This window comes from Amphiura filiformis, chromosome 12 (assembly GCF_039555335.1).
Source record: "Amphiura filiformis chromosome 12, Afil_fr2py, whole genome shotgun sequence".
Taxonomy (NCBI): Eukaryota; Metazoa; Echinodermata; class Ophiuroidea; order Amphilepidida; family Amphiuridae; genus Amphiura; species Amphiura filiformis.
The window spans coordinates 49950000-49964213 of record NC_092639.1 but is presented as its reverse complement, the minus strand read 5'-3'; positions in this window follow the sequence as shown (position 1 = coordinate 49964213).

Sequence of the window (14214 nt, the reverse complement as noted above, 5' to 3'; positions counted from 1 at the left end):
TTTATTTGCCCTCGTTACTCTAGAAATTTGGACCCAGTAAATTGAGAGAAAGCCCCATGAGATACAATTGAATTTTTTTATATAATCATTAATATCGAATATTTTTACCACCTATCTGTGTTTATATATTAATGATTAATACGGGAATGATATGTTGTTTCTGCTCCGAATGGAAGCTGCTACCCTATCTTCCTGGTTTGGTTATCACTGGTTATTGTTGATTTAACAATGTTTACAGAAGAAAATCCGTATACTGATAAAACAAAGAGCAAATTATTGAATACTTTTTGTTCGGACATTTTGACCAGTAAAGAGGGTAACTGAGCAACTATCATGAAAATAGACGGCGAGAAACGGGGGAAAGTATACAATTTGTGTTTTGTTGGTATTGCTAGAGCTGGGAGTATAGACTTTTTTACATAGATGTAGATGATTTGGAAAAGCCTTGTAGCCCAGTCAAATGAAGAAAATGACCCACCACTAGCTGCATCGGAATCCCTTTTACATGCACTCATCTCTAAAAGGTCACACAAAACTAACTAACCATGCTATCTCCCCATCTATGGTAATTTTCGATGGTCTATCCTACCCCGAGTAAGGTGTTGATGGAAAGTTTTATCACTAAAATGAGAAAAATAATGGATCTACGTTATAGCTTCAATACCGGATGACACCCTTAAAAGGTTGTAACACCTCCCTTATTTTATATTATAAATAATTTATTTGTATTCTACAACACATGCATTTCTCAAACGCGGCAAACACAAATTCTAGTCATTGAACCTTTTGGAAACCATTACTTATCATTTGCAGGAACTAATGCAACTTACATCATGAAATTACAACGCTTGCAGAACTGGAGTGCAAAATTAATTTTCTCTGCTTCTAAGTATAAAGACCATGCCAGCCAGTATTTGCAAGAACTTCGTTGGCAACCAAACTCGTCTCGACTTGCGTTCTGCAACATACACTACACGTCTCTCTGTACCAAAATTCAACCCTAAAGGCCTGCATTCAGCATTCGACAAGAGTTTTCCTCTCATCGCACCTGCACTCTAGAACTCACTTCCATCTGAATCCCGTACTGCTGTTTCTCTGCCAAGTTTCAAGAAAGGTCTCAAAACCTTCCTGTTCCCACAATAATCTGGTGGCTTTGTTTCAGTTTGCTGTTTTATTTTTCTTTCAAATATTTTGTGTTCCATCTTGGCGCCGTGGTCTTTATGAAATGGCGCCCTATAAATGCCTTGTATGTAATGTAATGTAATGTAATGTAATGTAATGTAATGTAATGCTAATGGAGAAATAGTAAAAGTGTTTTGAATTTATAGTCTGAAGTCTGAAGTCGCTTTCAAGGACATTGCTAATCATGCGGCTTTCTGATTTGCAATTAGAAAAAGATGTTTGATTTAGAATTCAGCAAGCAAATACTTGAGTTCAAGGTATTTTATATTTACTTTCACGAAGAGAGTGACACACAATTGCATATAATCATTTTAGTGTTTATATATCTATCCCTACAAAAGCGTTACTGTTCCTCTTCAGGTATTTATTTGCCCTCGTTACTCTAGAAATTTGGACCCAGTAAATTGAGAGAAAGCCCCATGAGATACAATTGAATTTTTATATAATCAGTAATATTGAGTGTTTTTACCACTTATCTGTGTTGATACGGGAATGATATGTTGTTTCTGCTCCGAATGAAAGCTGCTACCCTATCTTCCTGGTTTGGTTATTGTTGATTTAAAGAAGAAAATCCGTACTACAAATAAAACAAAGAGCAAATTATTGAATACTTTTTGTTCGGACATTTTGACCAGTAAAGAGGGTAACTGAGCAACTATCATGACTATAGACGGGCGAGAAACGGGGGAAAGTATACAATTTGTGTTTTGTTGGTATTGCTAGAGCTGGGAGTATAGACTTTTTACATAGATGTAGATGATGGCGAAAAGCCTTGTAGCCGAGTCAAATGAAGAAAAAAAGCTGCATCGGAATCCCATTTTACATGCACTCATCACTAAAAGGTCGCACAAAAATTCCCGGGAAATACAAGTAGTGGAAAAAGGCCTAATTTGCCTTAATCCCAAATGGCCGCTTACGCAGGGATAAAATTTCAAAGTTGGTAAAATCTTGTTAAAAAACCATACCAATGTATTCCTTACGTCATACGGATTCAGAGGAATACTTTGGTATGTTTGACCAATCTCGTCATTTTACATCTGCGTAGCGATCTTTTTGGATTCATGCAAATTACACTCTATTCCACTACTTGGATTTTCGGGGACTTTTGATGTGTTATTTAATATGCTTTTCTGAAATGAACCAGTGATTAAATGGACGTTCGTGCAATTAGTGGGGTGTTAGCCCATTATTTTCCTAAATTTTACTCTGCTTTTGTTCGGTTGTGTCTGGTACTATATATTGTGTCAATCAGAGATTGACACAATAGTACCAGTTCTCAAGGAAAGATAGTAAAAGAAGAAAGCCTAAATGGTGTCTGGAGACTTGAGATAAACTCTGCTTTTAGCTAGGTCATTTGGGTAATAACAGTGATTTTGAAAACATATTTCCCTTAGGATTTTACAGTAACGTGAACTGTAGCGTTTAGTACGTTGAACGAATTAATATGTTTCTGTAGCAAAAAAAAATACGATTCGGACTTTGACTCCCGGGATGTATTGCAAGCTTTCTACAAATGGAATAATGTACATGTACTATTATATTATTAATTTTTGTCTTTACTCTTGTTTTATACGTGCAATGCATTGGCAAAAAAATTTGTTTTAGAATAATTATTGCTTTCGGCGTTGGTCATCCAATTTTTAAAATGCATACTCTCGCTGGCTAAGGGCTGAGGACAAGAAAGTGGTATCATGGGACCTAACGCCAATAATCTAATTGATGCTTCGCTGAACTACAATGTGTCAAGAAGTTTATCTAAGCATAAGGCAATAGTGCATATCTGAAATCTGTTTTTTTCTTGCGCTTTAAAAACTACATTTTTTATACACATTGCACGTTGCGTCTTGATGATACAAATACGGCATATTATATTCTACTTGTAGGTTGATATCCTTTTAAAACAAAGTATTGCTCACCAGACATTGAACTGAAACTGTCAGCCATATGTTCTGATTCGATAAATCAATATAACAGCTTTCTTGCTAGACACGTAAATCGAATTAATGGCATTCCTACAAAATAATGGACGAACAGCTGATAACTCGTGTCTTTTAGATACGATCATTATAATACGTTTATGTAGTTGCACGTACATTTCCTCTTATTTCAAATAAATTTGAATGTTAATGTGTTTCAGTGATAGATTCAATGGTGCCTGAAATGGTGTTTGGAACAAACTACTTTATATTCTTATGGTTGCTCAGGCTCTTCCGTTTGTGTTAGATATCCTAAAAAGAATTTCATAATAGTTTGAAATGGTATTTTGTGTATGCGAGGCTATCCAATTTCATGCAAAATCAATGCTAAATATGGTGTAAATTTTACAGCGTAGAGAAATGAAATATAATTACATAATTTTCTAGTAAGAAGACGTGATGAATCATTGTGTATTAACATTATTGCGAGGATAGTCTTTCCACAACAACAATAACATGGTGGAGTGAAATTCATTTAATCCCACACACCGACATAGGGCCAAACAGTTGCTGGTCTGCTCTCAAGTGGGCAAAATGGAAAGGTTGGGTCAGTCGGTCGATTTTTTAACCTGCAGTTTTTTAAAAATCCCCACAAATATTAAATGACCACTGGATACTTGTTGGATAATCAATTTAAGACTAATATTTCAATAAAATTTTAATTGTAGTGAAAACCTTTTTTGAACGTATCAATAAAAATTATCATTCAAAACAATGTTAGCCTGATTTTTCAGGATTTAGGGTCGGTCGCTGATGGCAACACAACTTTTCTTTGGCCTAGTGGTTCTACTCCGTGGGTTCTACAAATGGGCTCTTCCAGATGAGAATTCCCTGTGGTATAGATTTCAAATGGAGCTACCCATGCAGTGAACCCCCATTTGAATTTCACACTCTTCCTGTGTGAAAGATTAAGGTCATATCTTCCATATGGGGGTGTGTGTAAATTAGAGCTAAAAGATGAGGCTTTCACATTATTTAAACACTAAATGATGGTTTCAAAGAAATTACCACATTCGTTGGTACCCGCTTTTTATGGGACACCTGTGTGATTCCAAGTATTCTGGAGTACCAATTAAGTAGCGGGCCAGTAGTGTACCTCTAGGCGGCAGCAATAGGAATCTGGTGGTGAACATTTCAAAGATTCATAAGCATTGGATCATGAGGAAACTAAGTCTAAAAAAGCATTAACAATTTAAGTGGATCAAGCTGTTTGGGAGTTACAGGTTTATTTAGCCTTAGAAACCGCATGATGCCAATCTGAAGCAGTTGATGGTTTGTGGTTGGGCGGATTGATGTTTTCCGGAGGTGTTCGGATCAGGTGAACGGATTATACCTGACGTTGTCCAAAGTCCCTATATACTGCTCTTCAATACTTCCGCCAAGAGCCAATAGTGTCGTCTTAGTAACGATTGTTGACGTATGTGGAGTATTAGTGTAACACAGAGATTGTAATGAAAAAAAAACCAGTAGGTTTTTCTAATCTTATGTATTTGTTTTGAATTCTGTTTGCAAATGTCGAATATTAGGCTACATCTTGGGCCAAAATTAAGCGCTGCATCTTTCATGAATGTTTTTGCCGAGTTCAATAACGGTAAGCTTAAAGTTTCCTTTATGTCACATATTTCATGTAGCGTCCCTTAAAGCCATATTATAACATTTTATACAAAATAGATTAGCATTTCTTTGCCATAAAATGTTAGTTGTTTTACTGTCAGATATATCCCCGTTTATTTTTGAGCCGAACAACTAGAACTATTAAAGCAAAGAAAATGGGAATTTACTACCAGCGCCGATATCACTCCTTCGGTCGTGTTTAGTGCGATCCTTTAACGTACGCCATGTACGTACTGTGTTATGAACATCGTGTATGCGTTCGACTAATAATTCCATCGTAATAATAAATCGGCGGTTCCTGCGTTTTATTCAAAATCCACAGCACCTAGAGTCTTGATTTTGGTTTAATAAAGTACAATATAATCGTGTAAAAAATGTTTTTGACAACTTTGAGGGCGTCCTCCTCACCATATGTTATAATATGGCTATAAATAGATTTTCTTACCATTGTATTATGCAACACATTAATTTTTAAAACGGGGTAAACACACATCTTAACTGGTAAAGTGAAGCTGCTTGAATTAATTACTTATCGCGCTAAGTTGCTAGTTATGGAAAAAGGTCATGTTAATAGAGATTTTTAACAATGCTAAACCATACTTAAAAGTATTATTTAAGTCGCTTTTCAGGATACAGTTCAGCATAATGTACTGTGATAATTCTGAAGTAGTTGTTTTTACAGTTAAATTAAGATAATTTAATGTATTTCTTAGCAACTCAAATTCAACATATTCAACAAGTCAATATTTGAGTTATTGAAAAATATCCAGGTTCCATTCGTACGCAAGAATATCATTATGCTTTTTCATATTCAAAAAAACATTTTATATTTAATATTTGCATAATGAGAGTGGCACACAAATATCATTCATCATGATAGTTTTCTACATCCCGATAAAAGCTCTTTCAGGGAAATTTGAGATACATATGAATTATTGTGTAATCAGTAATATCGAGTGTTCACCAGCTTTCTGTTTTAGACTGGTTCTATTTTAGAAACATGTGCTTATTAAACATCAAGCGGCAAGTTCGCGTAAAGCTGGCAAACCAATTATTTTGGTTAATTCATGAATTCAAAAATCTTGGAACTCCGCGACCCTAACAAAAGAACTCAAACCCCCTGCATGCTCACATAGGGGGCAAAAATTAAATATGCTCCAAACTCACTAAAAACAGTATAAAAAATAAATTAATATAAACATAGTTATTAATTATTTGTCTAGGTCTAAGGATCACAAAAATGTAAAATATTTGCGCGTAAGACATAAGCCTAATAGTTACACATTTATCAGGCTCAACAGACCCAAGGTCAATTTGCATGTTATACAGGGTGAAAAGTTAAAGTTGCTTCGAATTTCGTAAAAATGGGTACAAACTGTTCCTCAAGTTCACGGGATTAAGAAAGTTGCCAACTTTTACGCAAACTTGCCGCTTAGGAACGTGATTTTTCCCAAATAGAACCAGTCTATTTTGATAATCATTCATACGGTCACGTGTTGTTTCTTCTCCGAATGAAAACTGTTACCATCACCTCACCAGACTGGTTATTAACTTCCTTTAGCAGTACTTAAAGCAATTTCAAACCTTTGCTTTATTGAGCTGGAAGTATGAACTTTTGAATTGCTTCGCGTAGATAATGGCCAAAGGCTTGAATGATTATTTGCGATAATGCAATAGTAACTGTACTTAAGGAACGATATCAACAGTAGATAAGCTGAAAAGAAACAATAACTGAAGGCTGCTCGTTTGTCGATACATGTGATCAAGTTTACTTTTATCTACCTAATTTGGGCATTAACGGTGAATTTTAAAAATATATTTCCCTTATGACTGTACACTTTACAAATAAGAGAAATGTGTTTTCAAAATGTACAGTAACAGACTCTCTGAATTTATACGCTGGCGGAGTGATGTAATAACTACCATAGCAATAGGTAAAAACACTTTTTGAATATACCGCGCTGCACTGGTACGTTCACGAGGTACCTCTGTTGAACCAAATCATGCTGATCACTCGCACCTGTATCTTTGAAAGACCGGTATTGTATTCAATCTATGATTGCAGACATACACAGGCGATGAGTGCAACCTGCTTATAGTGGAGCGCGATGTATTCAAAAATTGTTTTCACCTATTGCTATGGTAGTTAATCCGATTATTACATCACTTCGCCAGAGTATCTTTATTTACGCTTCGTACGTTGAGTGAGTTGATTTAATTGAAAAAGGTCTATCTTTGCTCACTTCTTAAAGATGAATCTTTGTGATCCACCGCCTCATACTTCCACTTTTCTCAAAAAACAATAAAGTTCAGATTTTATACCACTGAAAACCTCTGGCTAAATGATGTTCATGTACACAAACGTTTTTGCAGATTAATAAGTTTGAATTACGTTCTTGTATACCAGAACGAAATGTACAACACAGTGGCCTATATAATTATGCATCACTCATACACGTAAGATAGGAATCAACTGAAATTTTGGGAATAAGCTTTTCTCGTGGATTTACTGAAATAAAAAGCGGATGCTAGGATATCGAATTACTCCTTTAAACTCGATCATTAACTGCGATAACTAATGGCTTGGATGTTAAATTCCTGTATATATTGTGATGTGCCCGAGTAGTTTGATTATTCATCTCTGTTTTCAAATTAGAATTATTTCATGAGTGATGACATGTGCGAGGATCCCTTCTCATTCATCAAGTTATTAAACCAAATTGAATCACACCTAATTTTGGATTGTTGGGAAATCCACTGCTCTATTTAATGTTCAGTGTATTGCATCATTAGGGGAATCCCCGATAATGTAAATTGAATATGATACCATATTGGAATCCCCAGTAAGTGATGTAATGAGAAAGGTTTATGTTTATAAATTAATCTTGGGAATTCCAAGATTGCTCATCTAAATGCATTGCCTAAGGCTAATTGGAAATTCCCATTTCTAAAATAAGCTGAATGTAACAGAATTGTCTATTAATATATTGAGAGTATAAAAGGTGAAAGTAATTTGAATTGCTCTTGGAGGAATATGAAGAGAAATTGTAGACTCTCTATATGTGTGTTGGTCGTCGTTGTGCTTCAAATTAAGGTACATTTGAACTAGTTTATATAGGAAATAACAGCATCAAAGGAGATTATGAGAGACCTGGGTTATAAAACAACATATCTGTCAATAAAGTTAAGCAGTGCAGAAAGAAGCCTGTTTCTTGGAGAAAGAGAGTGATTGGTGAAAGAGGCGTCATTTTTGGAGATCGTCATCTGTACAAGGAATTAAGTATTTGGAGGAAGCAGCACCATTTCTATGCGAGGATTTTATGCGCAAAGGATTATAGATGCAAGTGTACAGTGGACTTCGCTGAACAGTGATTTTCGCAGGACAAGTGAATAAGGATATATACATCAGCCAGCCAGAACATTGTACCAGAACACTATAATCATCAAGAAGAAGACTGCTGGTTAAGTACTAATAAATATGAAAATTGTGATTGTGTGATTATATTGTATGATTGCGCATTTATTGTTCATGTACCAATCATGTTTTACTTTTAACCAAAGAGCAAAAAAAGGAAACTAAAACAGTACCAACTGACCAGCAGGGAAACTTTAAATGGATCTTAAAAAGATTCAATTAGTGTACATAACCAAAGAAAATAAATGGTAAAAACTGTTTAATATGTACAACAACATCTAAAATTTAGGGTTAAAAAGACAAAACAACCTCTAATTAAAAAAAAAAATTGCAAATAAAGAAGGAATTTATTATGTTTGTTTTTACTTTTGTTGTTTTCTAATTCGATGTACAAATACATGCAACGCATACGTAATTAGAAATTTATATTAAATTTGTTGTTGCTTTCGGCGTTGGCCATTCAATTGGCCAAGGGCTGAGGAAAAAGAAGGGGACCATGGGAGGTAACTTAATTCTAATATGTAATTGACGCGTCGCTGGACTGCAATTTTTGTAATGTGTCAAGAAGTTTTTTCTACGCATTAGTAAATATGCATTGTATGCACGCTTTCTTTGTACATACTGAGCATAAATATTTGAAATCTTGCCTTTCCACTCCGAGACGCAAACATTATAGAGTCACAGAGTGTTTAAATATAATAAATCTTTGTCAATTCTCAGTTGCTACTTTTTGGCTACGCGATCAATGTTTGAACTCAAAATAACCAAATAAGAGTATAACACGTGTAATTGAAATATTTATTTGATGACATTTTGGTGAAAATATAAAAATTATAGTTTTTCAAATTTCATTACTGTGCTAAACTTAATATGCAGGCCTGACATTGGAATCGGGGATTCCTTAGTGGAGGAGCGCTAATGATTTTAATATTCTTACGCTTCCGCAATATTATCATACAATCGTTATCATCAAGGTAGGATACGGCGGGATGATAACTTTTCATTCGTAACGATGTTCCCGCTGGTGGTTATTAGATTTCACCATATCAGATATGTCGCGTTCTATATGAAGCTTCGTGACTTACCAAACATGATAAATGTAAGATAAATAAACGTGAGAAGATAATGTAAGATAGCTTATCTATTGTGATTTTCTTAAGTAATACGGTATAAACATATTCCGGATTATGTTATTATGACAAATGTCGAATGTGAATTGGTACTAGGTAAATCGTTGAGAAACGTTTCAGACATCAGCACTGTAACCAAAATGGTTCAGCAATAATACCGTTTGCTGATTGGTGCATTGCTCAGTATGTGATTTGATTTAATGCTATTAGGTTGTAAGGTCGGTCATTCTGCAAGTGTTCCGCATGACAACATCATGATTCGTGCATTACTCCGTATGTTATTTAATTTGACGTAATTAAGTTATAATAAGGTCGGGTTATTGTGAAATTGGACAATTTGATAGTTCACTCAGAACGGTCATTTATGAGTCCCTCGATAAAGCTTTTTAATTCAGGTTGCGTATTTGATTATCATGATCGTTCTTATTTAATTGGTAAATTATTATCTTGAAGCTTTATACATTGCGCGCGCTTGAGGTTTGATAAACAAAGTGCAGCCCAGTATAAAACCTTTCTACGTAGTTGTACGCTCGTAGGTTGATTAGAATGAAGTACACTGCAAAATTCCTGGCGACATAGTGACTATATCGCACTGGAACTCTAAAGTCACTACCGCCGTCACTCCAGAATAACCTACCTTATGGTGGCCGACGGAGTCACTACAGGAGAGTGACTACATCGGAAACAAGGCAGTAGGGTATTATGCAGCAGTGTCATCACGCAGTGACTACAACTGCTAGCCTCCGATGTGTTACCTGCTCGATGCCGCATCGGCGACTCATGATGTACACCACTGAGTAGATTCCGACAGTGGTCCACATCTTGTAGTCACATCAAAGTGACTTCCGTAGCCAGTGCCCCCATGCGTCGCCTGCTCGGTGCCCAGTCGGCGAACTTCAAGGTGACTACACTGCCAAAAGGTCGTTGACCGCGCCCTGGTATGAGTTCGAACACTCTGGGGACGCGCGCGTATATCTACAAAATACGCGTTGATGATGACAAAATACGCGTATCATGCTTGTTTACTGCTTGCATACGCTCATGAATGGAATGAGTTGGTTTTATAATTAATTGATTGATGCATGCTGTACACTGGGTCCGTGGCTAGCTGTACTGCCGTCTTTGTGTTTTTTATCGTGCTTTTGCATTCTTTATCATTTAGGCCTATATTTCAACTGTGAGACTTCCGATTAATTTTGTTTCGTTTATTTATTGTTCTCTTTTATATATTTTAATTCTTTTCGTGCTGCATGTTTAATAATCTCATCAACTGCGTGTGTTTTATTTGCAGTTCTTGTTCTTGGTTTATTTGTTTGTTTCATTTCAAACGTTTTTATTTCCTTTATTTGTTTGTTTGTTTTCCCAAAACTTAAACTTATATCATTGCTTTGTTTACTTCAGTGGTTAGATGGCATGTTTTGCAATCAAATTAGGCCTATTTTTCATATTTTTGCATGATAACGTTATAGGCCTATTGACACTTTTTTTTATTTAAAATAAATTGTGTTAAAAGCGATATTAATTTTATTTTCAGCCGAAGTTCGCAAAGTAGGCCTATGCCTATAGGCCTAGCATTTTCAATTTATACATTTTGATTTGCCAAAGCTTCACTTACATGTATGTTGAAGCAAGAAATTTTCTGTTAATTGATTTATAGGCCTAGCATGCATTTTGTTTTACTTCTTGTCACTTTCCTGAATAAAGGCCTACTACAATTTATACTTTTACTGCCGTAAGTTTATGCAAAACTTTGGCCTGTGCTATTTTCTTTTTCCGTTTTTCAAAATGGTGTTTTTTATAGGCCTATTAGTTTGATTTCTTTTTCATGTTGATTTTTTTTACGTTATCAAATTATGCGACTCGTAGGTAAACTTTTGTTTGCTGTGTATTTTTGTAAACTTGATGCGTGCACTTAAAAAAAATAGCTACGGTAACTTGTTTTTGTTGCTTGAGTTTGATATTCACTTAAATATATTTCACTAAATTTTGTTTTTATTATTCACATCAACATAGGCCTATTGCAGTGTTTGTTTGAAACTGTGTCTTATTTTTTATCACGCAAATATTAATGCTTGTTACAAATTATTATTGTTATAATTATTATTATTAATTTATTTTACACATTTAATATTTTAATTCATCAATAGGCCTACATGCTTCTTATAATATTCCTACTTTTAACTTCTTTAATTGCAATTTTCCTCAAGTTGTTTTCTTTCGAAGTGTTTCTTTGTTTCTTCCATTCTTTGCATGTTTATTGGTTTCTTCATGTTTATTTATTTCTTTTTTTTAAATTTATTTAGTTATTCAAATAACTTGACCACCAATTAATAAAAATGTATCTTATTCATCATGTTAGTTTATTGAATTATACTTTGTTTACTTATCATGTTTATTTCTTTTACTAACAAATTTATTTTATTCATCTAATATTTCCCTTATTTTTTAAAGTGCAGTTTGTAATTTCCCCCTCCCTAATACATTAAAAAAAGCAAGAAATAAAGAATATTAATTGAATAAATCAAGAGAATATAAAAAATATGGCAATAAAAGCAAAACCGGCAACCCAAAACCCCGGTACTGGTGAGCACCCAGGCACAGTCGCGTAGTCACACCGGTGTGACTCTCCTGCGAAGTCACCGCGCCGCGAAGTCACTCTGTAGAAACCTAGGAGGCTGGCTACCCGGCTATTTCGGACCGGCGATATGGAAAACCGAGGTGTAGTTTCCGATGGAGTGACATTCTGGTGACATCGGCGTCACACAGATGAGAATCTTGCAGTGTATGATTCGATCACCAGACATTGAAATGAAATGTCAGCCATATGTTCTGAATCGATAAGTCAGTATCGGGTTTCTATATAACTAGACACGTAATCGAATTAATAAAGAAGTTTCTACAAACATGATCAAGTATATGATGTAAGAACTTGCGATCATTATTTTGGATATTGTTATTACTTGCAGGACCAAACTTTTCAATCATTTTGAATTCCAACGTAGTATAAAACGCAGATGCTACGTTGAAATATGCTGATATTACCTCATGTCGAAGTTCATGCAACGCGCCCAATTTTCAGGATGAAAAAGTCTCATTTTGATAGTAAAGTCATGATATATGGATGTAGTGATCTTTAATCTACCAAAATATATGTTTTTGAGCAACTATAATATTTGGGGAGCACAAAAATACAATTAAGTTTGAGCAGTATGTTAAGTCAAAATTTTAGTCAAAATCTAAAGCGGGCTGTTTGAATTAGGCAGAGACTCAGCAACCTGCACTTACTGTTAATTTTTCAATCACTGTGCCCTCTATCGACTAGATTAGATTAGATAAGATTTATAGTCCTTATTCCAGCCGACTTGTTCTCCTTCATGACGAATGAACAAAATCTAGTTTGGAACCGAGTCTAGCAATATTTAACACCGTATTAACGTACGTGAAAACGTACGGTCCACATGCTGCGTTTGGAACATCACAATCTCTCTATTAAGTAATAAATTAAGGTGTAACTATCAAATAATATTTACAATGATTAAGCATGAATAAAATACTGTCAGTGTATAATTGTAATAGCCAATTATCGTGACGCTATCAAAGAATGGGTACGTGTGAATAAAACAGTCAAAGTGAATTATTAATGTTGAATTATTGAATGGTGCTTGTGTTTTAAACAGCTCTCCTTGATTAATGTTTGTCTACATTATAGCCAATTATGTTTACCAGCTTACCTCGTGGTACATTTTGCATACTGGCGAATATCAGATCAATTATAAATACGCCTTTAGCATGCATAGTAATTGTGTTGAAACGACGACGAGCTATTGAGCCTAAAGGCCAAGATACCGAGATACCGAGGTTTTACATTCGTTTTTTTCCCATTGAATCGCACCGGTAATTGCGGATAACGAGGATAATGACAACAACGCTTAGAACAAAACTCAACATTTGAGTGGAAAAGCAACCGAGAACGGTCAATTGGAGCAGAACACCTTACGTCTGTCGCAAGAAAAGAAAAAAAAAGAAAAAAAAAACTCGGACAAAAACGTCGAACCAAATCCGGTTCTTACTCTGATTGTTGCACAATTTCCTTTGATCCCCATAGTCAAATTGTTTCCATAATTACTTTTTTACTATAAAGGATTTAGAACAGATTAATGTATCAAAACAATGAGGTCAGATTTGCTTATTAAGTTATTAAAGCACCAGAAACAAATTGGTTCGATCTTTGGATCGACTGTCGATGCTGCTTCGATGCTTGTTATTAACATGATTAATGAACAACTATTTAATCCGAATTAATGCTAAATTTATACTTTTAATATCCATACAGGCAAAGATGTACATGTTATCACAATTAATAATGGTCAATTAATTGATTTCATAAATAATAAGGATCGACCAAGCATCGATGGTCGATTGAAAGTTCGAAGTAATTTGTTTATAATTGCCTTTAAACCCAAGTAAATCCTGGAGTTAACATGTAGTCATATGTAGGTTACCATTGTTATTGTATGTGTTTTATCCAAACGCGTACATGAAAGTGTTTTAACTGATGAGCTATACGTTCTCCTTTGGGTATTGCGTGTCCTCTTTGCGCTTGAATTGTTTGTACTATAATAATTTATCGACAGAACTCTTTTATAAAACCAGTGTTTTTGACGGTTAGATGTTTTGATAACTATTCATACAGGGACGATTTGTTTTTTTCTGCTCCGCATGAAAGCTATTACCTCATCTTTCTGAACTGGTTATTGTTGATTTAAAGAAAACCCATTACTCTGCTACAGATGAAACAACGTGCAATTTATTTGAATGTTTTGTCAGGACATTTCGGTCATTTGTAGATGTGTAGACGAGCCGAGCAGCTGTCAGTATGGGCGCGAAACGTCCTTTT